The sequence below is a fragment of the Oryctolagus cuniculus genome, chromosome 6 (genome assembly GCF_051225735.1).
Source record: "Oryctolagus cuniculus isolate XC-2025 breed Fujian yellow rabbit chromosome 6, ASM5122573v1, whole genome shotgun sequence".
Classification (NCBI taxonomy): Eukaryota; Metazoa; Chordata; class Mammalia; order Lagomorpha; family Leporidae; genus Oryctolagus; species Oryctolagus cuniculus.
This window is the reverse complement of record NC_142872.1, coordinates 127362688-127388592: the sequence shown is the minus strand read 5'-3', so window position 1 is coordinate 127388592 and position 25905 is coordinate 127362688. Positions and strand designations below refer to the sequence as shown.

Here is a 25905-nt window from a genome sequence, read left to right as displayed (position 1 = left end):
CGAGTGGGGCAGTTTGGCTTTTGTTGAGGCCCGGATGGACGATGAGCCGGCTGCTGCTGGGCCCATCATTTTGCTTGCCGGAAAGTTAGCAGGAAGTCCCCACAGCAGCACCAGGGAAAACGCAGGACCTGTGTGGTGGAATGAGAAGGCCATGCCAAGATGCCGCTGGCAAGCGAGTGTCAGTTACTCAGGAATGGCTTTGAAACCCACCTGGCAATGGAGCCTGCCTGGCAACAGGCTGTGATTGGATGGCTTTGGAAACTGCCTGGCAACAGGCTGTGATTGGTTGGGTCATAGACCGCCCCTTGACCGGATTGGCTGGTCTTGTCTATATAAGCTGCTGCTCGCCTCAAGCCTGCTTTACCTGACTCCCGGGGTCTGTGTGATGACTCTGGGCCTCTTGCCCCCACCACGCTCCTCCTCTCAGAAACGAATCCACTGCAACATTGTTGAGAAATCAACTGCAACAGACCTGCTCCACCCCGCTGGGACCCCTTTCAGGAAAGTCGCCTGACCTGGAGCTCCCTTCTCCCCAGCGCTGGAACCGGGAAATCTGAATGGGAGCCTTGGACCCGTGCAGCTTTGGTTGACAGATGGGCTCATCCCTCAGTGTATCTCCACACTTCCCAAATCAGGAGAACCAAAAGGAGAAGCCATCGGCATGGGCGGAGAGGAGGACGGGGTGGGCTACTTTCCCTGGGTAGCAGAGAGTACTTATGAACAGCTGTTCATCTGAAGCTGGAATGAATTTCACCCGTGGACTGCTCCACGGGTTGATCCACCAAGCCTATGGAGCTGGCTGACGCCCCTGAGAGTTGCTCAGTCCTCTACATTTCGAGACCTTCAGCCGAACGATCTTATCTCAAGTGCAAGGGCAGTGAGGTCCACACAGCATTTATTTCCAATGCCTGCCCAGCAGTGTGCGACGACCCACATGGCCGTCTCGGCCACTGTGTGCCCATCCTGCCCACGGCTGTCCTAGGATGCAAGCCGGTAGCTCGTCTGCAGTCCCACACTGCCAGTGCTGTCCAACTTCACACTACTTTTTATTTTTTATTTATTTTTAAAAGATTTATTTATTTTATTTGAAAGTCAGAGTTACACACAGAGAGAGGCAGAGAGAGAGAGAGAGGTCTTCCATCCGCTGGTTCACTCCCCAATTGGCCACAATGGCCGGAACTTCGCTGATCCAAAGCCAGGAGCCAGGAGCTTCTTCTGGGTCTCCCATGTGGGTCAAACTGTACTGCTTTCCCAGCCATAGCAGAGAGCTGGATCGGAAGTAGAGCAGCCGGGACTCAAACAGCACCCATATGGGATGTCGGCGCTTCAGGCCAGGGCTTTAACCCGCTGTGCCACAGCGCTGGCCCCTACTTTTTATTTGCCTTGATGTAACCTTTCTGAGTTATTCAATTTAGTTTGCATAAAGACAACAATTCAGGCAGTGGGAACTGTGGAGCAGAAGTTAACAAGCCATTTGTGGTGTGCGGATCCCATGTTAGAGTACAGGTTCTAGTTCTGGCTACTCTGCCTCCCATCCAACTTATGGCTAAGATGCTTGGCAGGCAGCAGATGATGGCCCAAGTGCCCTGCCACCAACATAGGAGACCTGAACGGAGCTCTTGGCTCCTTCAGCCTGGCTAAGTCCTAGTTGCCACAAGCGTTTAGAGAGTGAACCAGTGAATGGAAGGTTTCTCTCTAGCTCTTACGTTCTCTTTCACCCTACCTTTCAAATAAAATAAATAAGGCTTTTTTTTAAGATTCCATAATTCATGGTGGGCATTTGGTATAGCAGTTGGCACACCACATGGGAGCTCTCGTTGCTTGACAGAATGCCAAGGTTCAAATCTACTTCCAGTTCTAGCTTCCTGCTAATGCAGACCCTGGGAGGCAGCAGCTGATGGATCAAGTGCTTGGGTCCTTGCCACTCACCATATGGGAGACCTGAATGGAGTTCTGAAGTTGGTGTAGTCATCTGGGGAGAGAACCAGTGGGTGGGAGATCTCTCTCTCCCTCTCTCTTTCAAATAAATAAAAATTATTTTAAAAATGTACAGGGCCAGCATTGTGGTATAACAGATTAAGCCACCACCTGCAATGTTGGCATCCCATATGGGAGCCAGTTTGAGTCCTGGCTGCTCCACTTCTTTTTTTGCAGAGTGGACAGTGAGAGAGAGAGAGACAGAGAGAAAGGTCTTCCTTTGCCGTTGGTTCACCCTCCAATGGCTGCCCGGCTGGTGCGCTGCGGCCGGCGCACCGCGCTGATCCAATGGCAGGAGCCAGGTACTTATCCTGGTCTCCCATGGGGTGCAGGGCCCAAGCACTTGGGCCATCCTCCACTGCACTTCCCTGGCCACAGCAGAGAGCTGGCCTGGAAGAGGGGCAACCGGGACAGAATCCGGTGCCCCAACCGGGACTAGAACCTGGTGTGCCGGCGCCGCAAGGCGGAGGATTAGCCTAGTGAGCCGCGGCGCCGGCTCTCCATGAACTTTTTGAAGACTGTTCATACTACATTTTATAATCAAAGAAAAAATGTCTTTTAAAAGATTTATTTCAATATTACTCATCCATCAATTCAAATATCTTTTTGGTGCTAGGAATATACCAAAGACAATTTTTTAAATATTTATTCATTTTATTTGAAAGGCAGAGTTACAGAGAGGTAGAGGCAGAGAGAGAGAGGTCTTCCATCTGCTGGTTCACTCCCCAGATGGCTGCAACTTCCAGAGCTGAGTCGATCCAAAGCCAAGAGCCAGGAGCTTCTACCAGGTCTCCCTCAAGGGTGCTGGGGCCCAAGGACTTGGGTCAGCTTTTAATGCTTTCCCAGGCCACAGCAGAGGGCTGGATCGGAAGTGGAGCAGCTGGGACCTAAACCAGCGCCCATAGGGGACGCCAGCACTGCCGGCGGAGGCTTTACCCACTACGACACAGCACTGGCCCCAAAACAATTTTCAAGTATTTTGTTGATAAGAGAGCCTTAGACAAGGAAACAAAAATCCATTCGTGGTAATGATAAATAACAGAGTTTTTTTTTTTTTTTAACATTTATTTATTTATTTATTCGAAAGGCAGGATGACAGAGAAAGCAAGCTTCCATTTGCTGGTTCACTCCCCAAATGGCTACAACAGCCAGGGTTAAGGCAAACTGAAGCAAGGAGCCAGAAACCCAGTCCAGATCTCCTGCATGAGTGACAGAAACCCAGGTGTTTGGGCTGTGGGCTGCTGCCTCCTGCAAGCATGGAGTAGCCAGGACTTGAACTGGCACTCTGCTGGGGGATTGCAAAGGTTTCCAAGCAGCCGTTTAACCCATGTGCTGCAGCAGGTGCCCAAAGATGGTACGTACTTTTGGATACCTTTATGGATTTATACTGCCTAAAAAAACCCCTTTATATGCAAATGGAATTGGGATGAGGGTTCATCATTAGGAAATTCCCCTTCCAGTCAACATAGGATTTTTAAAAATCGCCTTTGTAGTATCACATGTTCTTCTATTTCTTATTTTTTTTTAACTATACAAGTAGTAGATTCGTTTGCATAATCACTGTTGAAAGAGAGACAGCCGTGGGGGGGCATTGTGGTGCAGCAGGTTAAGCTGCCACTTGGGAGGCCTGCATCCCACATCAGAGTGCTGGTTTCGGCCCCAGTCACTCCACTCTGATCCACTTGCCCACTAATGTGCTCCCTGGGAGGCAGGAGCTGCCGGCCTCTGCCAGCTCTGTGGGAGACCATCACAGAGTCTGGTCTACCCTTGGCTGCTGTGGGCATTTGAGTAGTGAGCCAGTGGATCCCCCCTCCTCCCCCTCCCTCTCTCTCATCCTACCTTTCAAGTAGATAAAAACAAACATAATAAAACAAGAAAATAATGTTTTAAAAACAGTACAATACCCAAAACCTAATTATGTATCTATTGACATTTCAGATCACTTTCTGTCCTAGAGCTTTGAGCCATTGAATAAGTCTTGCCCCATTTTAGCCTCAAAGCCACGTCCAGAACAGGCCAGGGAGATGGAAGTGAGGCCTGGAGACAGCCCGCGCCAAGCTGGCTCTGTCCAGTGAGAGACTCCTGTGCCCTGGGGGACAGTTACCTCATTCCCCAGAGATAAGTCAACTCTCACCGCCTAGGACCTGGGGAAGTGCTAGGGTCCCTGTGTGTATGTGAGTCCCCGAGGTTTGTTTCTCTCATCTTCCTTCCAGAAATTTCTACTGCTTGTTCTAACTTTCCGACGGAACTTCATGTAACTGTGTGAAATAGTCAATGAGCGTTTCACGCCCTGAATACCTCCTTAGCTAAACTGAACATGCCTTTTACAATTGTTTCCCCGTCTGTGGAAATACAAAGCAATTAAAAAATAGGCCAACTCCTTCCTCTCCCATATCTTTAATTATTAAAAAACAAAAACTCTGGGTTTGTTGTTGTTCTGTTAACATTCTTCGAAATGATTATCACGTTGGAGTCCTAGGACAACTGTTTGCTTTGGGATCACTTCCTGGCACTGGGCTGTGTTTTCCTCCAGAGAAACTGAAGGTTGGAATCCAAACAAAATCTTGTTTACTTTTCCACACTTCAGGAACCAGAGTAAATTCAGCCCAAAGAACCCCAGGGGGCAAAAAAAGAAAAGAGGCCTTTCTTTGTGCAGGACTGAAATTAGCAAGGAAGGTTTTATTTGCACTGGACACCATCATGCTAATTAAAAGGGTACGGCCAGAAGTGCCTAATGATAGATAATTGCCCTGGAGAGCAGCTATTGATGAGATATGGTAATGCAATGGTGGGAGGCATTTAGATGCTAAGAGAGCCCGAAGCTAGGAGCTGCCCAAATTTCGGGCAGCGTAAGTGCTCCTGGGCCTCCCTTAAACAATACTTCACAGTGACACAGTCCTCGGTCAGAATGGCCAAGACCCCTACAGATACCAAACCCGAGGGACATTCATTTACCTTATATTCAGCAATGCACTATTTGCACCTTCTCCTGTCTTCTCTCCCCTATACTTCCAGGGGGTGGAAACTTTTTGTTTTTTTCCTGCCAAGGGCTATTTGAATATTTATGACATCCTTTGTGGGCCATACAGAATTGTCAACCTGAACACTGGCATGCTGTAGGTTTATTGAATTTCCAGTGCCGCCTCAGCTGGGCCATCCTGGCCGACCCTCCCCATCCCTGCAAGTAGTCATCTCAAGATTATTTATGCAACCACGGCACAATGTAGATGCTGTGCAAACAGCTGATATCCTGGGGAGTATCAGTACCCATCCAGATTGGTTTCAAATATTTTCAGCCCCGTGTCAGTGTCGGTGAAGCCACAGATGTGGACCGCTGACCAAGCGCGGATGCCTGTCTCTGTGTTGCATTAGCCTCAGGGCACACACAGAGGCGAGGGGCCCCACAGCAGCCCTCACCTGCCTCGGCTGGGCTGAGCGGAGCGAGCTGCCGGCTTCCACCACCACGAGCTGCTGCCCCGTTCCACCCCTCCTCTGCACCTGTTGTCTCCTCACGCAAGACCCTGCCGTGGCCTCTGGTTTTCTACTTCGGTGAGCATTCAGCAGGCAGGCAGGCAATCAAGATCCAATGAGGCTTGCTCTGGCAGGTGGCTGCTGCCATTGCTGCTCTCAATGTAGGGAGCTCTCTTGCCTTCCGCAACCTGCTGGAGCATATGCAGTTGCTGCTAAAAAAGCTTTTTATTGTGAAAAAAAAAAAAAAAAAAATCCGTAACAGACAATGTGCCATCTTGGCTGTTTTAAATGCACACTTCCGTCTACTGGATACCATTGTGGTGTTATACAGCCATCACCCCATCCATCTCTATCCTGTGTAACTCTTTCCCATTTTGCAAAGCTACAGTTCCACACCCATTAAACAACAGCTCCCCGTCCGTCCCCTCCCCACCAGGCCCGGGCAGCCCCCATTCTGCTTTCCGCCTTTATGATGTTGACTGCTCTAATCCCCTCCTCTGAGCGATCTCTTGCACTGTTTATCTTCCTGTGCCTGGCTTTCCCTTAGCACACGTCCTCCGGGTTCAGCCCTGCTGGAAGCCGGGTCAGGATTTCCCAGTGTGACAGCCGGCCTGCTCCATCTGCAGCTCCCAGGATGAGAGCGATGCACGAGCCAGCCCCCACACCCAGCGCTGCGCCCCTCGTGTCCTCGTGACCAGGGAGGGGCTTCCTTATTTTACCAAGGTGAAAACCGAAGTCAGACACACAAAGCCGCACCGTGAATGCGACCTTGGTCCTCTCTTGGTGCAGGGCCTTGATGATCCGACATGCGGTCATGTTCCCCAGAAGGAGTAGCAGCAAGACTGAGAAGCGCCGGGAGACCACGGAGGGCTCCCTCGGGCTGCAGTTGTTCAGAAATTCCCAAGCTCGTAGGAAAAGCCTCGGGAGGACTTAGTCCAGGCAAAAGCACCCTTCAGGAAAGAAGGCAATAAAATCAGAGTAGGCCAAGGAGAGAAGACAGCAGAGAAAGAGCACAGTGCGGGAGCAAGGGCCAGGACTCTGCAGCCTGGCATCTTTGGGCTCCAAACTTGGCTCTGCCGCTGGTTGCTATGCGACCCCTCTCCGAGCCTCAGCTTCCCCATCTATACAAAAGGGACTAAAGATGTTGACTTGTAGGATCAGAAAGACAGGCTTTTCAATGATCAACCTGCTTGTCTATTAAGAACTTGATAAACACTTCCAGAGAAAGCAACAGCGCCCTGCTTCCATGCATATAAAAAGGCTTCGGACTCCTCTTAACAATGAGGATCTTTGTGGGCGAATATGCAAATCAAACATAAAGGGAGGTGAAGAAACCCGGGCCAGCGGAATCCCTATCTCTGCCCGCGATCTGGCCCATCGCAGCGTTTTCCACCGCGGGAGAATAACAGAAGCTGCTGTTGGAGACGCTTGGTCTCTGCTGGGGCTGGGCCCGCTCCTTCCCCGACTCCAGCCCATGCTGGGCACAAAAGGGTCTTGGGGCGGGATGTCGCGGCTTTTGTGCTCCCTTTGTCCGGAGCAGATGAGCCCAGTCTTAGGAGGAAAGACCGGGAGGAGGTAAGGAAGGAGAAAGGGGGTGTTGCAGCCCCAGTCTCTGAGCTATGAAAACAGTGCCGATAGTAGCAGTTCAGAAGCAACGCATTTCAGAACGCAGGGCAAAGTTCCCAACGCGCTGCTGGGATCATTCTTCCGCTGTCTTCTCTTCACGCCCAAGCCGATCCCAGCCCAGCTCATTCGGACCCCCAAGCTTGGCACACACGCTGGGCTGCTCGGTTGGAGTGACTGTTTTCTTTGAACCCCAGTGAGTTGGTCCCTGTTCATTGCTGCTGATCACAGAGCTGTCGTGACCTCAGGGAGGCGGGAAGTTCTGCTCCGGGAAGCAGGCTGGATCCCAGGCACGTTCCCTCGCGCCCTGCAGCGCTCGGGTGGGTCCTGGGCCTCTCCTTACCCGCATAGCCCTGCTGAGCGCGGCGCACGTACACAGCGCAAATGCACCATTTAACCGAGCCCTCCGCGTCCCTTCAGCTCTGTCTGATCCCAGGCCTTGAAACAAATTTTTGACATGTTGAAATTGACTTCTTCAAACCCGGCAAAATGCAGTCTTGGGCAACTCCAGTCCTGACAACACCAGCGGGCGGGACTTGATCGTTCTGCATAATGAAAAAGAAGCAGATGGAGGCAAAGGGTCCTTTGTTTATTTCCTGCGCCAGGGATCCAGCACCAGGCTTGGGAGCTGGCGTATTCTGCTTCCTCCCTGCTTGGTTCCTCTGCTCTGATGCAGGAGAGCTTGTCCTGCGGCTGGGGATTTCTGTTGGGAGACTGCCTATGCTTCAGTCGCTTACAACTGAATCGCTTTTCATTTTAGCCTGATCTCAGCTTGGTTGGCCCGGGAGCCTCGGCGGCCTGAGGGTGGCAAGAGCAAGGCTGAGATTTGTGTGGATACCAGCTAGGCCTTCCAGACTGTTCGAATACGGCTGGCTCCCCACCTGCATGAACTCCGCAGCAAAAATGATTGGGGGGAGAAAATGTGTATGGAAAAGACCAGAAAAAATATCATGTATGCTGACGATTTTCAGACATTTCTTCTTGTCGTTATTCCACAGAAGATAGAGTTTAACAGCCACTTACATAGCATTTACACAGTGTTTGGTATTTGGGTAATCTAGATGTGCGGGTATGGGTTACATGCAAATACTGTGCTATTTTGTAAGAGGGAGTTGAGAATCCAAGCATTTGGGAATGCAAAGGGGTCTTAGAAGCCACCCTGTGTGGATATGGAAGATAGTAGATATTGCACCTCCAAATACGTGTGTTCCCTCAACCACTCTTGTCTTCCTTGGCTTAATGTCAGGCCATGCAACACCAGGAAGTGGCTGCATGCTCTGCTCTGAACGGAGTTCTTTATTCACAGAAAAAAAAATGAGAACACCAGCAGTTAACTTTGCTTTTCTAAGAACCCTGGACACGCCATCGGAGGGACCACCTATAAAACGAAAAGCTATTCTACAACCACCAGAGGAGTCTGCGACTAAATAAAGTGTTGGTTTGGCCAAGCAGGAAGAGAGTGCCCAATGCTGGCTAGCTAGTGGTGCTCAACTTTTACCATGTGTGGGATTCCCCCGGGGCGATCAAACCAATGGTGACTGCTTGGGCTCTGCTCCACTCAGCATGAGTCACCGGGCCTAGGCATAAGTGCTTTTTTGTTTTTGATTTTTTTAAAAAATTATTTTTAAAAAGGCACTTGAGAGGTAGATAGTAAGAGACAGAGAGATCTTCCATTGGCTGGTTCACTCCCCAAATGCCCCCTAATGGCCGGGTCTACATCAGGTCCAAGGCAGAAGGCAGGAGTTCAATTCAGGTCTCCCACGTGGATGGCAGGAATCCAAGCAGTTGAACCATTGCTGCTGTCTCCCTCCCGGGATGCACATTAGAAGGGAGCTGGAATCCAGAGCAGAGCTTGGCTGGGGACACAGGCCCTGCAGGATAGCATACAGGTGCCCCAGCTGGTGTCGACTGCCACACTGCCTGCCTGACCTATTAAATGGTCTTAAAAATGATTTCAAGTGATTGTTCTTTTCAAAGGTATGTTTATTTTCTTTGATTTATTTGAAAGTAGAGGGACAGAAGAGAGTGTCCATCTCCTGGTTTACTCCCTAAATGCCGGTTGGGTCAGGCCAAAGCCAGGAGACAGGTACTCGATCTGGGTCTCTTACATGGGTGACAGAGACTCAATTACTTTGGGCTCCCAGGGTGCACATTAGCAGGAAGCAGCAATCAGGCCTAGAGCCAGGACTTGACAAGGCATTCCGACATGGGATGCAGGAGTCCCAAAGGCTGCTTAACCACTGCGCCACACACCTGCCCCTCCGGGTGACTCTGATAGGCAGCCCTGGCTCTCTTCCTTATAGAAAGACTCTGAATGTGTCTTAGAAGGATCCATAAGTCTAAAATAGATGTCTTTGTTTGGGTGTCTCCAACCACTGAAATCAGAGCTATTTGGTTTATATTAATAATTCTTCTATAGCTAACATCCAGCCAGCAACTATGCACTCTAAGACTTCAGTCTCCTCATGTAGAAAATAGGGTGTTTAGAGGCTGGCACTGTGGTGTAGCAGGTAAAGCTGCCTCCTGTGACATCGGCATCCTCTATGGGTGCTGGTTCAAGTCCTGGCTGCTCCACTTCTGGTCCAGCTCCCTGCTAATGTGCCTGGGAAAGCAGTGGAAGTTGGCCCAAGTCCTTGGGCCTCTGTACCCACATGGGAGACCCAGAAGAAGCTCCAAGCTCTTGGCTTCGTATCAGTTCAGCTCTGGCAATTGTGGCCATCTGGGATGGAAGACCTCTCTCTCTCTCTCTCCCCACCTCTGCCTCTCTGTAACTCTGCCTTTCAAATAAACAAATAAATCTTAAAAAGAAAATAGAGTGTTTGTATGTTCCTACTCCTCCTAACTTTCTATCATATATGATTGCGGATTTCTTCATTTCTGAAATTCATAAGAGGGTTGCAGCTGGAGGAAGTAGGAGGGATTTGAAAGAAAGCAGCAATAATAATGATGATGATGATGGCAGTGATGATGATGAAAAATAGAACTTGGAAGAGCACATTTTTTTTAAGATTTATTTATTTATTTGAAGGGCAGTGTTAGTGAGAGGCAGCAGCAGAGAGAGAAATCTTCCTTCTGCTGGTTCATTCCCAAAATGGTTCACTCCCCAAGTGGTTTAACCCGCTGCGCCACAGCAGCGGGCTCCTTGATTTTATTCTTGTAAGTAACTCTGTACTTGCCTTTCTCAGAAGAGGCGCATGCATTCTCCTGATAGCATTCAGAAGCAGTCACGCCTACCCGACCTCTGCTGCACTCCCCAGGCAGTGTTTCTGTCATGAGACAGGCAAGCAATGTGCTGGGGATTCTCACTCCCTAAACTCAATGTTTCTCTCTCTCACTGTGCATGCCCTGGTTCTCTTATTGCTCAACTTCTTCCTGTCCAGGATTATAATCCCAGAACTCTCACTCTGACCTTAAGGGAGAGCAACTGCCTCCAGGAGCATCACTCAAATTCTGGGTTGTTCCTCAGCAATCAGAGAAAATGGGTGCAAAGCCTGCAGGGGTAATTCAGAACAGGATACTTTTTGATTTGTGTGGGTGACAAAATGGGAGGTGTCTTGGTCTTTTTTCTGAATATCTGGGGCTGGAGGTTTTATAAAGAACAGGAGATCATTTGGCTCATGATTCCAGAGGTTGGAAGTTCAAGATGGAGCAAGTGCATCTGGTGAGGCCTTGATCAGCACCATGGGAAGGCAGAGGAGTGGAAGGCCAGCTGCAGGGGAGAGACAGCAGGAGGCGCGGCCTTGGTTCTTGTAATTTTAATAACCCAGATCCGCAAGAGATTGCACTAATCCCTCTTAATGTCCTAATCACCTCTTTAAAGATCCTGCTATCTCTGTTCCATTGGGAATCATATCTCAGAGAGGAGAGACAATATTTAATTCACAGTAGGAATGGTGATTTCACTTAACAATTTGACTCACTGGAGGATTTTTTAATTTTTTAATTTTACTTTTATTTTTAAGATTATTTATTTGAAAGGTGGAGTTAGAGAGAGAGAGAGAGAGAGAGAGAGAGTATCTTCCATTCTTTGGTTCACTCCTCAGATAGCCACAAAAACTGGAGCTGGGCCAATTGGAAGCCAGGAGCCAGGAGCTTCTTCTGGGCTTCCCACATGGGTGCAGGGGCCCAAGCTGCTTTTGCATCCTCCACTGTTTTCTCAGACACATCAGCAGAGAGCTGGATCAGAAATGTAGGAGCTGGGACTCTACAACTGGTGCCCATATGGAATGCCAGCACCACAGGCAATGGTTTTACATACTGTGCCACAGCAACGTCCCCTATTTTACAGAGAGAGGGAAAGACAGAGAGACAGAGAACTGGAGTTCATTCCCCAGTGGCCAAAACAGTCAGGCAGGGCTGGGCCAGGCCAGGCCAAAGCCAGGAGCTTCTTCCAGGTCACCCACATAGGTAGCAGGGACCCAAGCACTTGAGCCATCTTCTGCTGATTTCCCCCATGCAATTAGCAGGGAGCTGGATCAGAAATAGAGAAGCCAGGACGTGAACTGGTGCCCATGTGTGATGACTGCACTGCAGGTGTCTGCTTTACCCACTACACCATCACACCAACTTTTTATTCAAAAATTTATCATTTTACCTCAGGGTAAAGTTCTCTCCAATGGCTTCCCTACTGTCTTTCAATATAAGTCAAGATATCAAGCAGCTTTAAAAAAAAAAAGACTTACTTATTTGAAAGAGTGACAGAGAGTAAGGAAGACAGAGAGAGAGAGAGAGAGAGACTGATTTCCCATTCACTGCTTTGCTCCCATAAATACTCCCAACAGCTGTGATTGGGTGGACTAGGCCATTGCCAGTAGGCAGGAACTCCATCTGGATCTGTCACATGGGTGACAGGGACCCTGGTACATGGGCTATTGTCCACTGCCATCCCAGGCACATTAGCAAGCAGATGGAGCTGAAGAGGAGTAGCTGGGACTCAAACCAGCACTCGGTCTGATGTGGGAGGTGGGCATCCCAGGCAATGGCTTGACCTGCTGTACCACAATGCCCGGCCCAGAATATAAGCATCTGATCATATGGGTACAAGTTAAATGAGGGGCATGAGGCTGGCCTAGCAGTTAAGATGTCAGTTAAAGCCATCATTCCACAGCGGAACGTGTAGGATCTATTCCCAGCTCTGAATCCCAATCCCAGCTTCCCATCAGTGCAAACGCTGAGACAGCAGGTGACGGATCAGATAATTGGGTCCCTGCCACCCAGGTGGGAGACTTGGATTGTGTTTCTAGCTTCTAGTTCTGGTCCTGGGCCCAGCCTTGGATACTGTGGGCCTTTGGGGAGTTAACCAGCAGATGGGAATTCTCTCTCTTTCTGAATCTCAGATAAATAAATTAAAAATAAAATTTTTTAAATAAATGAGATGGGAGGGTAGCATCAGCAGACACAAGTGGGGGTCAGGACACTTGGTTTCCAGTATGGCCGCCACATTGGCCATACCACTAGCTCTCAGTCTGAGGTCTATTTGGCCATGTAAAGATTGAGTAGGTGATTTGAGGACTATCTACCATGAAGTCTGCTTATAGGTAACTTTTGGTCAATCTGGCTAAATATTTGTCAATTGTACTGACCTTTTCAGAGAAACAGTTTTTTGTTCCATTGATTTTTTTTCTGTATTGTTTCTCTAGTCTCTAGTTCATTAATTTCTGTTCTAATCTCTGTTATTTCCTTCTCTCTGCTTGCTTTAGGTTGAGTTTGTTCTTTTTCTAGTATCCAAGGTAGAAGACTAGGTTATTGGTTTGAGATCTTTCTAATTTCATTCCACTGTGGTCAGAAACATATTTTGTATTCTTTCTCTCCTTTTCTACTTCCTGAGGTTTGCTTTATTGCCTAACATGTGGTTTATTCTGGAGAATGTTCCATGCGCACTTGAGAAGAATATGGATTCTCTTGTTGATCAGCATGTTCCATGCCTGTTAGGTCTTTTTGGTTTATGTTGTTGTTTGGGTCTTCTATTTCTTGCAGATCTGCCTAGTTGATTTGTTCACTGTTGGAAATGATGTATTGAAGTTTGCAGTTGAGTTCTGAAGAATGCTTCAACTGTGTGAAGCAGACAGTAGTTCAACTTCCAAAGTGTTTATATCTACAAAATACAATTATAATCACAGTGTGGCTGTAAAGCAGATAATTATGTTAGCGTTCTCCTTTTCAAAAAATAGACAAGTAGAGGCCTGAGGCAATTAACTGATGTGCCCAGGATTGCAGTGAATGAGCAGCTGAGCAGGGACAATGATCATATCTTTTGATTGTCTCCAGTATTGCCTTTCTGTAGAGCAAAATGCATCCCTTATGTACGAGGCGCAGGATGGTAGACTGTGTGTGTGTGTGTGTGTGTGTGTAGCACAGGGACAGCAAACAAGAAGAACAATTATGACAATAAAGTTCTGTTTATCCTGGAGTCAGGGTCAGGTTTAATCATTCTTAGAATTTTCATTCAGGACCTGGGTAGTCATGGACTTGATATTTATATGACATTCTCCTTTCCTGTCTCTTTCACGTGAGGATGCAGAAGAGATCCCTCTCCCATCTTTCACTCTGAAAGCCCACAGCCATGCCCACTACCTTCTGGGGACTGGATTGTGGACACAACTTGGGGCGTCCAGCTGACCATTGGGAGAGACAAGTTGCACACAATTCCTCTCTTCTTACTTTTCCTGCTTTTCCTCGTTCTCACCTGGTTGTCTACATAGGAGACTCTCAATCAATACATATTGATTTGGTTTTTGTATAAAGAGGCCAGGAAAAGTGATACCCTAGTTAATGAATTGGTGACTTCAGTGAGAGGTGAGACCTAACAGAGAGAGACTCAGGCAGACTCTCTGCTCCCCCAGCATTTTCTGGAACTTTCCTCTGGGAAGAATGAAGATGCAGATCCAGCAAGGATAACAGGTCATAGCAGAAGTGGACACCTGGACTGTACCCTAAGACTCCCCACCTCTTAGGGGAGTCATCACTTCTGGGTGGTTAACACTTGCAGGTGGATGCTTGACTTAAAGGCCTACAAGTTTATTTTCACCTTAACAGTTCCTCTTTCTGTGAAACACTTCATTCATTGGCTCACTTGCTTTCATGCTGATGCTCTGATTCAATAGATAATTCTAGAGCACCTACTAAGTGCTTGACACCAAGGAGACCTGGATGAGAGGGGAAGATGGGGCTGCAGAGATCAGTAAGGAAACACCTCCAACCCTTGCTGGAAGGAGGGAGAGAGTGAGAGACACACATCCACAGGAAAACAAATGCTGGGCAGGAGTAGACTGACAGGCCTGTGCAGATGGTGCTTGCCTCAGGAACTCAGGAAATGGAGGCAATTCCCAGGGGAAGCTGGGAGGCAGAGGCATCTTGGCATGGGGTGGAGGGCTCAGTGGGACTTTTCTGAGAGCTCAGCAGTGTTCAAAGAGATCATAGATCACCTCTCACCCAACTACTTGAGGAATGAGTGCACAGCATGCCTATGTGTCTAGATATTCGCGGTTGAATGAAGAACGCACCTGGAGGAGCTTGTGCTATAGGCTGTGCATATCAAATAGATGACCAGTGTTCTCTGGAATGGGTTGCCAGAAGATCCGTTGATCTTCAGAGATCAATAGAACTCAGGTAGGCCATAGAAGGAAGCCCCGGAGTCTCCCAGGACCCTGTCCCAGGTAACCACAGCCTGACCTGCAGTACATGAATCTCTCTTTCTCTTTCTCTCTCTTTGTGTGTGTGTGTGTGTGTGTGTCTCCCTCTGTCGCTTTGCCTTTCAAATAAATAGGTCTTTACAGATGTTTCTTAAAGCAAATTTGTGTGTATGCTGCTGTGCAAGACCAAGTCACAGTATCTACTTTTAGCCTGTGCCAGGCTAGGACCCCAGGAATGTATTCATTTTTGCCTCTCTTCTCATTGAATCTGAGCAGGAAATCCCACCCAGATCTGTGCACACAACTGAAAGGAGATGCAACGTGGGAGTTGTTCACAGCCTCACATGACAGGGAAGCAACAACAGAGCAAAAGTGATTGCTCTCTGGTCACCAGGTGCTAGGTTAAGCGCATTGTGTACATTGTCTGAGTAGTGTACCCTTCAGTCCCACAAGAGGTCTATAATTTTTCCTGTTTTTATTGATGGGGAAACTGAGACTTGGAGAAACAAACAGCACAAGGAATTCCAGAGAGGGTAACTCTAAAGGCACACTGTCACCATGACTCTGTATTGCATGGCTAAGTGCTGTGTTTGACCATCAGGGAAAATGAAGCACAAGAACACACACACTGGAATGTTCCTCTCTCCTTGCAAGTTGAGTTTGGATTCGGGATTTTTGTGTTTTGAAACATGTCTGCTGGAGGTGTGCCGTGAATATCGTAAGCTTCCACAAGTCCTTGTTGGCAATGGACACATCATTCAGCACCATTTTTTAAGAGAGCAACAGAACACACACTAAGAACGTGGGAACCGGCCGCCAACTCTGTGTGGCTATCTCGGCTTTGGGGTGGGGGCTGGGGCAACTGTGTTTGTGGCTGCCAGACAGAAGGTTGTTTGAACTTGGCTGGCAATGAGAGCCAACAGGGTGAACTTGAAGAGAAAGATAAACATACAACAACTGTTCAAAGCTTCAGGTGTTATGACTGCTAATTGAGAAAGGCTCTAAATGATACCTGCCGGGTGCAGGAATTTTGCTCCCAGGGATTAGTGGCGCAAGGTAACTCTGGGACTGTGTTCCTTCAGACTCCCCCAGAAGAAAATTCAACATGGCTATGGCGTCCTGCTCAACCATGAGCAGAGGTGCTTTAGGGTAACCCAGGACACCAAAATCATATTCAATGCAAAGTATTTTCCACTGGACCCCTCATACACGTGTGTGTATATACCCTCACTCTCAGACACATATCTGTACACAATGACACATCTGCACATGCATGCTCTCAGACACATGTCCATATGCACAGACATGCACACATTCAGAAATCCACACATGAGGGAACTTCAAAAAGTTCATCAGAAAGGCGTGAATGCATGAATTTCAAAAGTTTTTCTTTTGGCACCAAAATGAATTTCCCTTTTAATTCCATGTTCTATGAGCTTTTGAAGGTTATCCCCATACACACTTGCTCGTGGACATATTCATTTGCAAAAAACACACACCAGGGGCTGGTGTTGTACAGCAGGTTAAGCTGCATCCCATGTTGGAATCTGAGTCCTGGCTGGTACACTTCCCATCTGGCTTCCTGCTAATGTGCCTGGGAAGGCAGCAGATGAAGGTACCTGCCACCCACGTGGGAGACCAGGATGGAGCTCCTGCCTCCTGCCTTTAGCCGGACCCAGCCCTGGCTGTTGCGGCCACTTGAGGAGTGAACCAGTGGATGGAATATGGAATATTGAGTGCTCTCTTTCTCAATTCTGCCTTTCAAATAAATAATATTTTTTTTAATTTCCAAGGAATTTGCTATTTTTTCAACATCTAGTCTACTTAAGAGTCTTTCCTTTATTTTTTTAAATTATTTATTTGAACGACAGAGTTACAGAGAGAGGTAGAGAGAGAGAGAGGGAGGGAGAGAGAGAGAGAGAAATGGTCTTCCATCTGCTGGTTCACTCCCCAAATGGCCACAATGGCCAGAGATGAACTGATCTGAAGCCAGGAGCCAGGAGCTTCTTCCAGGTCTCCCATGCAGATGCAGGGGCCCAAGGACTTGGGCCATCTTCCACTGCTTTCCCAGGCCATAGCAGGGAGCTGGATCAGAAGTGGAGCAGCCGGGACTTGAACTGGCGCCCACATGGGATGCTGGCACTGCAGCTGGGGGTATAACTGGCAGCACTACAGCATTGGCCCCCTAAATATCAACTCTTAAAACATACACACACACACACACACACACACACACACCCCTCTCTTCCCCCTACTCTCTCTCTCCCATGACCTTCCCCGCCCCCTCCGCTGCACACACATCCCTAGCAAAACTGCTGCAGCTGTGCTAACCTGCCCAGGGCAGTGCTCCGTCAGGCCCAGGCACATTCTGGCTTCCACGCTGTCTTCACCCCTCTCTCGGAGCCTGGTCTCAGGGCCACTCACTCCCAACCTGTGAGTGACGACAGCTCAGAGCTTGCACAGGGAGGGGGCAGCTGTGAGCCAGTGGTCCCCGGAGTGGAAGGTGGGGAGCCCGCTGCTCCCCAGGGCCGCCTGGCCTCTCGCTGTTTCCCGGGCAGCGTGATGTGGCGGGCAGTGCTTTGGGAAACAGAAGCCTGCTTGCTGCGGTTCTGTTACCTGGCGTGAGCAGCTTCCACGGCCGTTTCAGAGCGCATGTCCTCCCTGTGCGGGGGGAGCTGACTCTGATGGGGCTTGGGGGAGCGGACCGTCCCAGCTGGGTGGTGATCAGCGATGCCTCCGGCTGATAAGCTGGGAAGCACCTCTCGTCCCCACTCCCCGCTCTTCTTGGCAAGCTTTCCCGCCAAGTGAGTCAGCTTTGCATCCGTGTTGCTCCAAATATTTTCTTTTTTTAAAAAAAGAGGTGCCAAGATACTACAGAGATTACCACCAGAAGAAGAGCACTCTTCTGCTATTTCTCTCAAGTGAATGCATGAGGGGAAAACTCCAAAAAGACTGCATTGAAGTCAGGAGTGATACAAGAGAGAGGGGCAGACAGAGAAAGAAAGAGATATTCCATGGGCAAATGGGCACAAGAGCTAGGGCTGGGTCGGGTCAAAGACAGGAGGCAAGAATCCCATCCGTTCTCCCACACTGGTTCTAGGGCCCAAGCACTGGGGCCATCTCATGCCTTACCAGGTGCATTAGCAGGGAGCTGGATGGGAAGTGGAGCAGCTGGGATTCTGAGTGCACCCAATGTACCCAAATCTTCCTGCAAGTATGTAATTGTGCTGGTTTTATACCAATTTTGAAAAAAAAAAAAGAATAAAATACCAAAGTTCCTCCAGAAGAAGAAAGCCACAAAAAGAGGGAATCTGCTGATTCGGAAGATAAAATACCTCTTCCCACAATTGTGGTAAGCATGGCCCGGTTACACGTCTTGCCGGTGGTAAGGCTGGGTGCAGACCACTTCCTGAGCACCTGCTATGTCCCACCCACTATTGGATCTAACATACAGCTGGCCCTTGGTATCCACAGTAGATGGCCGCTAGAAATCCCTGTGCACACCAAAATATGTGTGAGCACAAGCTCTCATATGAAATGGCACAATGTTTGTATACAACCTCCACACATCTTCCTGTATACTTTAAATCGTCTCTGGATTCGCTTTGATACCCAGTATGTGTGCTATGTAATTCTGTCTAAACAATCGTTACACTGAATGAGGTCTCTTCAAATAAGTTCGTGCAAAATGCATATTAGGAAAAAACTATGTGTTGATTTAAAAAAATTCTTGTACCCAAATGAACTTTCAATTCCATTTTCCCATGGAATTTTTATTTTTAAGATGTATTAGTATATTTGAAGGTCAAGGTTATAGGGAGGGGGGAGAAGGAGAGAGAGAAAGAGATCTTCCATCCACTGGTTCACTCTCCAAATGGTCACAATGGCTGGAACTGGGCCTGTCCGAAGCCAGGAGCTTCATTCGGCTTTCCCACAAGGGTGCAGGGGCCCAACCCTATTTTCCCAAGACATTAGCAGGGAGCTGGATCAGAAGTGGAGCAGCTGGGACACAAACTGGCATGCATATGGGAGGCTGGCATTAAGGGCAATGTCTTTACCTGCTATGCCACAATGAAGGCCGCCTCCATACAATAAATACCCTTGTATTGTTTAGGAAATGATGACAAGAAAAAAAGTCTATGTAATTGGTACAGATCTGCCTCGCCACATTTCTGATCGAGGTTGTGTAACACCGAGGGTCAGCTGTATTTATCTTTCTTCTCCCTGGCAGCACTTATCACAAATGGCATGGCATCATTGCTGCTGTTATAAGCTTCTTCATGTTTTTTTTTTTCTCTTCAGGAGGGCCTGGGCCTGGCCCATGCAGGTCACTGGGGAATACCCCTTGTCCACTTCTGTGTCTGGCACATAGTGGTGCTTAGTAAGTGTTAGTGAATGAATGAATGAGCTACAGTCTTGGCAGTAGAGCACAAGTGAAGTCTTATCATCTCCCCTTCACAGGCAAGGAGATGGATGTTAGGTGCGTAAAATGGCTTTCCAAGGAGCTACTGCTCTGTGGTGGTGGGAAGCCAACCCAGTCTGTTGACTGCAATACCTTTGCTCTCTTGGCTGCCAGAGTGACTGCTCTAGTGAGAGCTCCGACTGGGTGCTTTGTTTTGGCTGTAGAAGCCCTGGAGGGCGCTGGCTTCAGCAACAGTCTTCTGGGCTCAGCTCCTTCTGCCAGTCCTTAGCTTCCCTTCCTGGGCTGCTTCCTTCTCTCTCACGTCTCACTCAGTTACCTCCTCCCGGCTTACCTGGTGTTGCCTTGCTTAGCCAATCCGTTTCTGTTTGCTCTGAGCAGATGGCCATCCCCAAACAATCTCCATCCAGAACTTTGCAGTCCCTCTTAGCTCCAGTCCCCTCCTCCGCCATCGGGACCCCAGCCAAGAAGCAGCTCTGGATAAATATCACCCAGGCTGCCCTAGCTGGATGCAATTAACAGCCACCCGACTGCCCTAGCTGAAGCCAACAATAACCTCCTGGCTGCCAAATCCCATGAACATTCTCACCCTACCAGATCTCTCCTCTGCGTTTGCTACTATTGACTGCTCCCATAGAAAATCACTTTTTAAAAAAAATTATTTATTCATTTCTTATTTGGAAAGTTGAGTGAGACAGAGACAGAAAGATCTTTCAACCACTGGTTGACTCCTCAGTGGCAACAGCCAGGTCTAGGCCAGGCTGAAGCCGGGAACCAGGAAGTCCATCCAGGTTTCTCACATGGGTAGCAATTACTTGGGCTGTCTTCTGCTGTTTTCCCAAGCACATAGACAGGAAGCCAGATTAGAAGTGGAACAGCCGGGGCTTGAACTTTCTGCTCCAATATTGGATGCTCCATGGCAAACAGTAGCTTAACCTGATAGGGCACAGTGCCAGCCCCTTTTTTGTTATTGTTTCAATTTTTATTTATTTATTTGAAAGGCAATGGGGGAGGGAGGGAGAGAGAGAGACCACCTGTTGGTTCACTTGTCAAATGCCTGCAACAGCTGGGACTGGGCTGGGCTGAAGCTGGGAGCCAGGAACTCAGTCTTGGTCTTCACACTGGTGGCAAGAATGCAACTACTTGAGCCATTGCTGCTGCCTCTCAGGTTCTGCATCAGCAGGAAGCTGGCTCCGAGAGCCAGAGCTGGTTATCAAACCTAGGAAGGCTGCTATGGACACGAATGTCTCACCCAGGCTGAACGCCTGCCTCTGGGAGCCACTTCCGTTCCCCATCTTCTTTGTGACCTTTATCTGCTTCCCCAGTGGTGGCATTCCAGGCCTCTCTTTTCATCCTGTACCTCCCTGGGACCCTCCATCTGCTGTCCCATGGCGTTCAGGGAGCCACCTTCGTGCTGATTCCCAATGTCAGTGAGCGTATGGGTGACCTGGAAGCAGCCTGGTCACTGCCCGGGGGCAGGGGTGAATTCAGGTCATCTGGATGCAGGTTGTTTCCAATTCTCAGGCCACCTGAGGAAACACGTTAAGCTACAGGCTAGCATCCCCCAGACCATAATCTCGCAGAGTCCAAACCAGAATGGCCAGCTCCCTCCTGTGAATGCGGCTGATGCAACGTCTCCTTGGCTACTGCAGTCCCAGTGAAGTCCAAACCCACTTTTGGTAAGCACTGTGCCCCCGGCTCTGGAAACACCGTCAGTCCAGCCTTCCAGGTTCACTTCAGCTGGAGAGAACTTCCTGGTCCAACGATCTCACTTCTCAGGGAAGCCCATATTCAAGCACTGATCGGTGCAGGTGTAGCAAGGCTCTACCCTCTGGGCCCTACTTGGGACAGTTTTGGAAGGCTATCCTTGCTCCAGAGCTCCCCGAGGGGTGAGCTCATGTGCCTGTTAGCTAATGCTGTGTAAGAAACCGTCCCAAAAGGTGACTGCTTAAGAGCAGCAACGTTTCCTTCGCTCATGAGTCTGTCGTCTGGAGAAGGCTGAGCGAACAGTGAAGACAAAGTGTTTTTCTCTGCTCCACTGGGTGTCTGCTGAGATGGCTTAGGCTGTGGTGGCGGATGCTTCTAAACGCTCACTCACTCCCAGCTCTGGCACCTGCCCAGGTGCATCCGCACTGCCGGGGCTGGAGCTCCGGGGCTCCTGAGGCTCCGTCCCCTCCATTTGGACTCTCCACATGCTTGCTCTTGCAGGCAGGCTTCAGGCTGTTGACTCAGGGCTCGAGAGAGAGAGAGAGAGAGAGAGAGAGAGAGAGATGGGAGGGAGGGAAGGAGGGAAAGAGAGAGAGAGAGAGATGAGCAGAAGCTGGGCTGCTTTTTCTGATTGAGCCTTAGAAGTCAAGCAGCACCAATCTGGTGTGGCTATTACAAACGTCCTCCCAAGTTCAAGATCCCACTCTCCATGGAGGAGCTCCAACACTACACTGAAAAAACAGGGAGTAGTCAGGACCTATGCTGACGTGGCCATCTTTGGAAGATACAGACCGCCACAGTCAAGGCCATCGTTCAGCCTGCCCTGGGGCTCCATGTCTCCCAGTGCCCCCCCCACCCCCAGTTTCCTAACCCACAAGAGCCCCTTTTAAGTTCTGTTCCGTAAACTGTGCTCAGAGCCTGCTTCCCAGGAACTCAGCCAGCTAAAGCCAACATGTTCCAAACAGAGTCGCCGGCTTGCCCAGCCCTCCCACTGGGTCTCTCTCCTCTGCTCCGTGCTTTCGGTACATGGCACCACCTCTGTGCAGTGTCAGCCCTCTTCGAAGCCCCAGGCCCAGGCACCCTCACATGCTGTCTCATGGAAGTCCATTTCCCTCCTTCCTCAGGCTATAGCTCTTGCCCATCACCCCCCACCCAGAGCTGCATGCTGGGCCCATTAGCAGTCCACTGAGTCCACTCGCAGCTCTCTGCAGCCCAACACTTCTTGTGGCCTGAATGATCTTTGCACGTGTTGTAGATAGTTCTTTTATTCCCCTCATTGATGAAGTCCACGCTTCCTAACTTGGCCCACAGGACCCGTTGTCACCCAGACTCTGCCACCCTTAGAAGTTCTTGCTTCTCACTCAGTTGCTGTGTTGTGTTCTGAGCACAGTGAAATCTCCCTGCCATTTCAAGGATATTCCTTCCGGGTGCACAGGCCCAGCACTCATCCTTCTGGTTTGGGTTCACATTTCAGCTCCTCCAGCAAGTCTTCCCTGCCCCCGCTAGACTGGGTGAGGGGCCCTGACCTGAGCTCCTGAGGGCTCCTGCCACCAGCATGGGCCCCCTTCATGGAGATCACAGGTGACTACCTTGCCTGGAGGCTGCAAGTTCGCCGGGTAGCAACCATGTCATCGTGTTCACCAGGACAGCCCAGGGCACCACACCCAGAGGACACCCAAGCAGCTGCCATGTGAGTGGTGGGGCAGGTTGAGAAGCCATCACTCCTGGGGTCCCTATTTGCACAGGCTACTCTGTGTACACAGTCCCCCATCCCAAACTTTCAGGGCATCCAGCAGAGGATCACAATGCATGATGGGATGGATCAAATGTATTTCACTGGTTTTGGTGCTCTCTGCTAATGATGAAATTAATGCTTGGCCAAAGGAAAGTCATCTGATTTCAGTAGTTTCTTCCCAAATGCCAAAGAATGTAGCATTTGCAACTAGGAAAAAAATGCAAAAGCTTAAATAATGGCTCTGATCAATGCTCATTAGAATCACCTACAGGCTGTGAAAAACTACTGATGCCTGCACCCCCAGACCTCTTAACAGAATAGCTAGGGGTGCACCTCAGCAGTGGTATTGGCTTAATATCACCCCAGATGTCTGCAATGTGCAGCCAAGAGTGAGGCCTCTGGCCTACAGGGCATCCAAGCACATCCGAAGAGCTGAAGAAATCCACCTGGTACTTATTAACTTCTCCTTTTTTTTTTTTAAGGTGATTTATTTATTTGAAAGGCAGAGCAATGAAGAGGAGGGAGGAGATCTTCCATCTGCTGGTTCATTCCCCAGATGGCTGCAACAGCCAGGGCTGGGCTAGGTCAAAGCCAGGAGCCAGGAGCTTCATCTGGGTCTCCCATGTGGGTGACAGGTGCCCAAATACTCGGGCCTTCATCTGCTGCCTTGCCAGGATCACCATCAGGAAGCTGGATAGGGAGCAGAGAAGCCAGGAGTCGAACCAGCACTCTGATATGGGATGCCAACGTCACCAGCTGTGGCTGAACCCACTGCACCACAACGCTGGCCCCTAACTTTACTCTTAAACACATCATTCAGGAGCCACAGAGCAGAGCACCCAGGACAAAACCTTATTGGGTCACATGGATTTCTTCTCTGCTTTTTGGACATCAGGTGCAGAAGGCTGGGCTCGTCCTATCCATCAGGTCCACAACATACCGTCTTCACTGAGCTGTCTCTGGTTTTATACATCCCTTCTATCTCCATTGTGCAGGGTGTCCGGCGCATAACAAATCTTCCCAGGCAGACGAATCAATTAATTCACAGGCTTTTATTGGGGTTCCGCTCCCGGTGAGGTTCCCCGGTCCCAACAGAGCAACAGAGTGGGGGGCTGGGGAAGTCGCGCATCAGAGACTGGGAGTGTTCCTTTTATAGATTCAGGGCATGGGGGTTAAAGGTTGAGGCAGGTCTGATCCTCATTGGTTGACCTTTAGGCACCCACGGGGACCTTGACAAGGACTTTCTTCCCTGGAAGAAAGCACAGTGAAATCTCCCTGCCATTTCCCGGAAGTGTAGGCCTTCCCTCCTTGTAGATCCCAAAGCTACCACATTCCTCCTCCATAGGCTGTGTAATGGGCAGGATGGAAACACAGTGTATACTTGTGGTTATAGGTGTTCTTGCAAAAATGTGTTTTGGAGTTTACCATGCCTGCATTTTCCTTTATGGAAGTGTATTGGGTTCAAGACGCATTCTGATTAATTTCCAATTCCACCCATGTTGCTGTGGATACTTCCAGGCTGGTGCTCCTCGCCAGCACAAACGATTCCAGTCTGGGCTCTGACATGTTTTCCCATCCATACCCCAAGTGCCAGTCTTCCCCACTGCTTCCAGCTCCCCAAAACCACAGCATGGTGACAATCATCCTTGCTTGGGACCCTTGTGAGAACTCACCTGTCTGAAATGCACTCTTTCTGGTCTGTGAGGCAGATATTTTGGGTATCATTACTTACTTTTATGCCAATGCATGCAAAAAATAATAAAATCATGGAAAAAGTTCAAAGTGCTTTGTGCAATCTATTGCTATACATATGGCTCAAACAATATGTTTGAATGGCTATAACTGAATAATTCACATACGTTTCCAAAGCCATGAGAAAGGCTGCAAATCTTGGCATCTCGCTTAATTGAATGCTAATAGAAGAGGCTGTCTCCTGGAGGAACCGTGGGGTCAACTCAAAGGAATCTTAGTGAAATGTAACCATTTCTGGGCTTGTCCCCAAATGTCATTGAATAAAATACTTCAGACTCCTACGAATCTTAGCAGAGCTTCTAACGAGTTGAAGAATGCCAAAGACACCACCGCCAGGTTCAAGAAATCGGATTGTATGTGTGGACTCTAACCCCTACCGACACAACTGGGCACCTTCAGACAGTTCCCTTTAGCAAGGACTGAAAGTTTGCCAGAACTCTGCTCATGAGCATCTTGCATCATAAGCCGAACGGGATGCTGGGAAGACTTCAAGGTTTGTTTGGCAAACATTCTGCGTGGTAACAGATCACTGGAAATCTTTTGTACAATAGCTGTGTTGTATAATGTGCCGCTCTCTGCAAGGTTTCCAAGCCAAGTTCTGGTGTTTTGAAGCAGGTGTTCCCTTAGCAGAAGTGTTTAGGTCAGTGCTGAGATTTGTGGTAGCAGTGCCATTTGACCAGAAGCCTGCACGGTTACTGAGCATTTTTTCTCCGGCTACCAGGATGCAGTAAAGAATATTGCAGGCGGCTTACCAGCCCTGTCACTTAGGCGAAGCTGATTGGGCGCCCAGTGCCTCAGTTTCCCCATCTGAAAAACAGAGAGGATGTTAGGGCCTGCCTCGGATGGTGGCGTGAGAATTAAGTGATAGGACACACCCAGGACCCTTGCATGCAGGAAGTGCCACAGTGCAAAAAGCCCTGGAGATACCCAGGGAGTACCCTTGTGATGAGTGATGATGTATGTGGGCATCCTGGTCAGATCTAGGACATTTTAACTCCACATGATTTCTCAAGATCCATTCGTTTTGTGGATCCTTCTCTGATGGGCCCCCTAGCTCATGAGCTCCAGCCCCCTAGTGCCCCATTCTCCAAGCCACACCCCCATCCTTCACGTATGCCTTGCTTTGGGCTCTTTGTCCTTTTATGTGCATTTGTTTTCTTTGCCCAGTGAGATTAAACTTAGGAGAAAGTGACGGTGTCCTCTAGTCTGTATCTCAGAAAGCCCTTGATAGGTTCAAGGTCACATAATAGGTGGAAAGTTTCTTTGGTTTTAATTTATAAAGTTCCTTTGAAATTGCAGAAGAATTGTACTTTCTTAACATATTCTGTATTTATATATATATATGTGTGTGTGTGTATGTATACATGATACTGAAACAGTGTAACTTTTAATTATCTTTTTTTAAAGATTTTTTTATTTTACTTGAAAGTAAGTTACACAGAGAGAGAAGGAGAGGCAGAGAGAGAGAGAGAGAGAGAGAGAGAGAGGTCTTCTATCCGCTGGTTCACACCACAAATGGCCGCTACAGTCGGAGCTACACCTATCCAAAGCCAGGAGCCAGGAGCTTCCTCCGGATCTCCCACGTAGGT

General features: G+C 49.0%; 1 long non-coding RNA gene across 9 annotated transcripts in view; it reads left to right on the top strand.

Annotated features, from left to right (window-relative positions):
- The window catches only part of LOC127490606 (uncharacterized), a 48118-nt gene extending 23772 nt beyond the window's left edge, over positions 1–24346 (top strand). For 6 of the 9 annotated variants that reach the window (XR_016236548.1, XR_016236552.1, XR_016236547.1 and 3 more), the window contains 2 exons: positions 22304–22519; positions 23047–24346. This is a non-coding gene — a long non-coding RNA (uncharacterized LOC127490606). Of the gene's footprint in view, positions 1–7831; positions 10720–20646; positions 20802–22303; positions 22520–23046 lie in introns of those variants that run through there. The other 3 variants (XR_016236551.1, XR_016236549.1, XR_016236556.1) reach the window with 2 other exon arrangements.
- The last annotated feature ends 1559 nt before the right edge of the window (positions 24347–25905 follow it).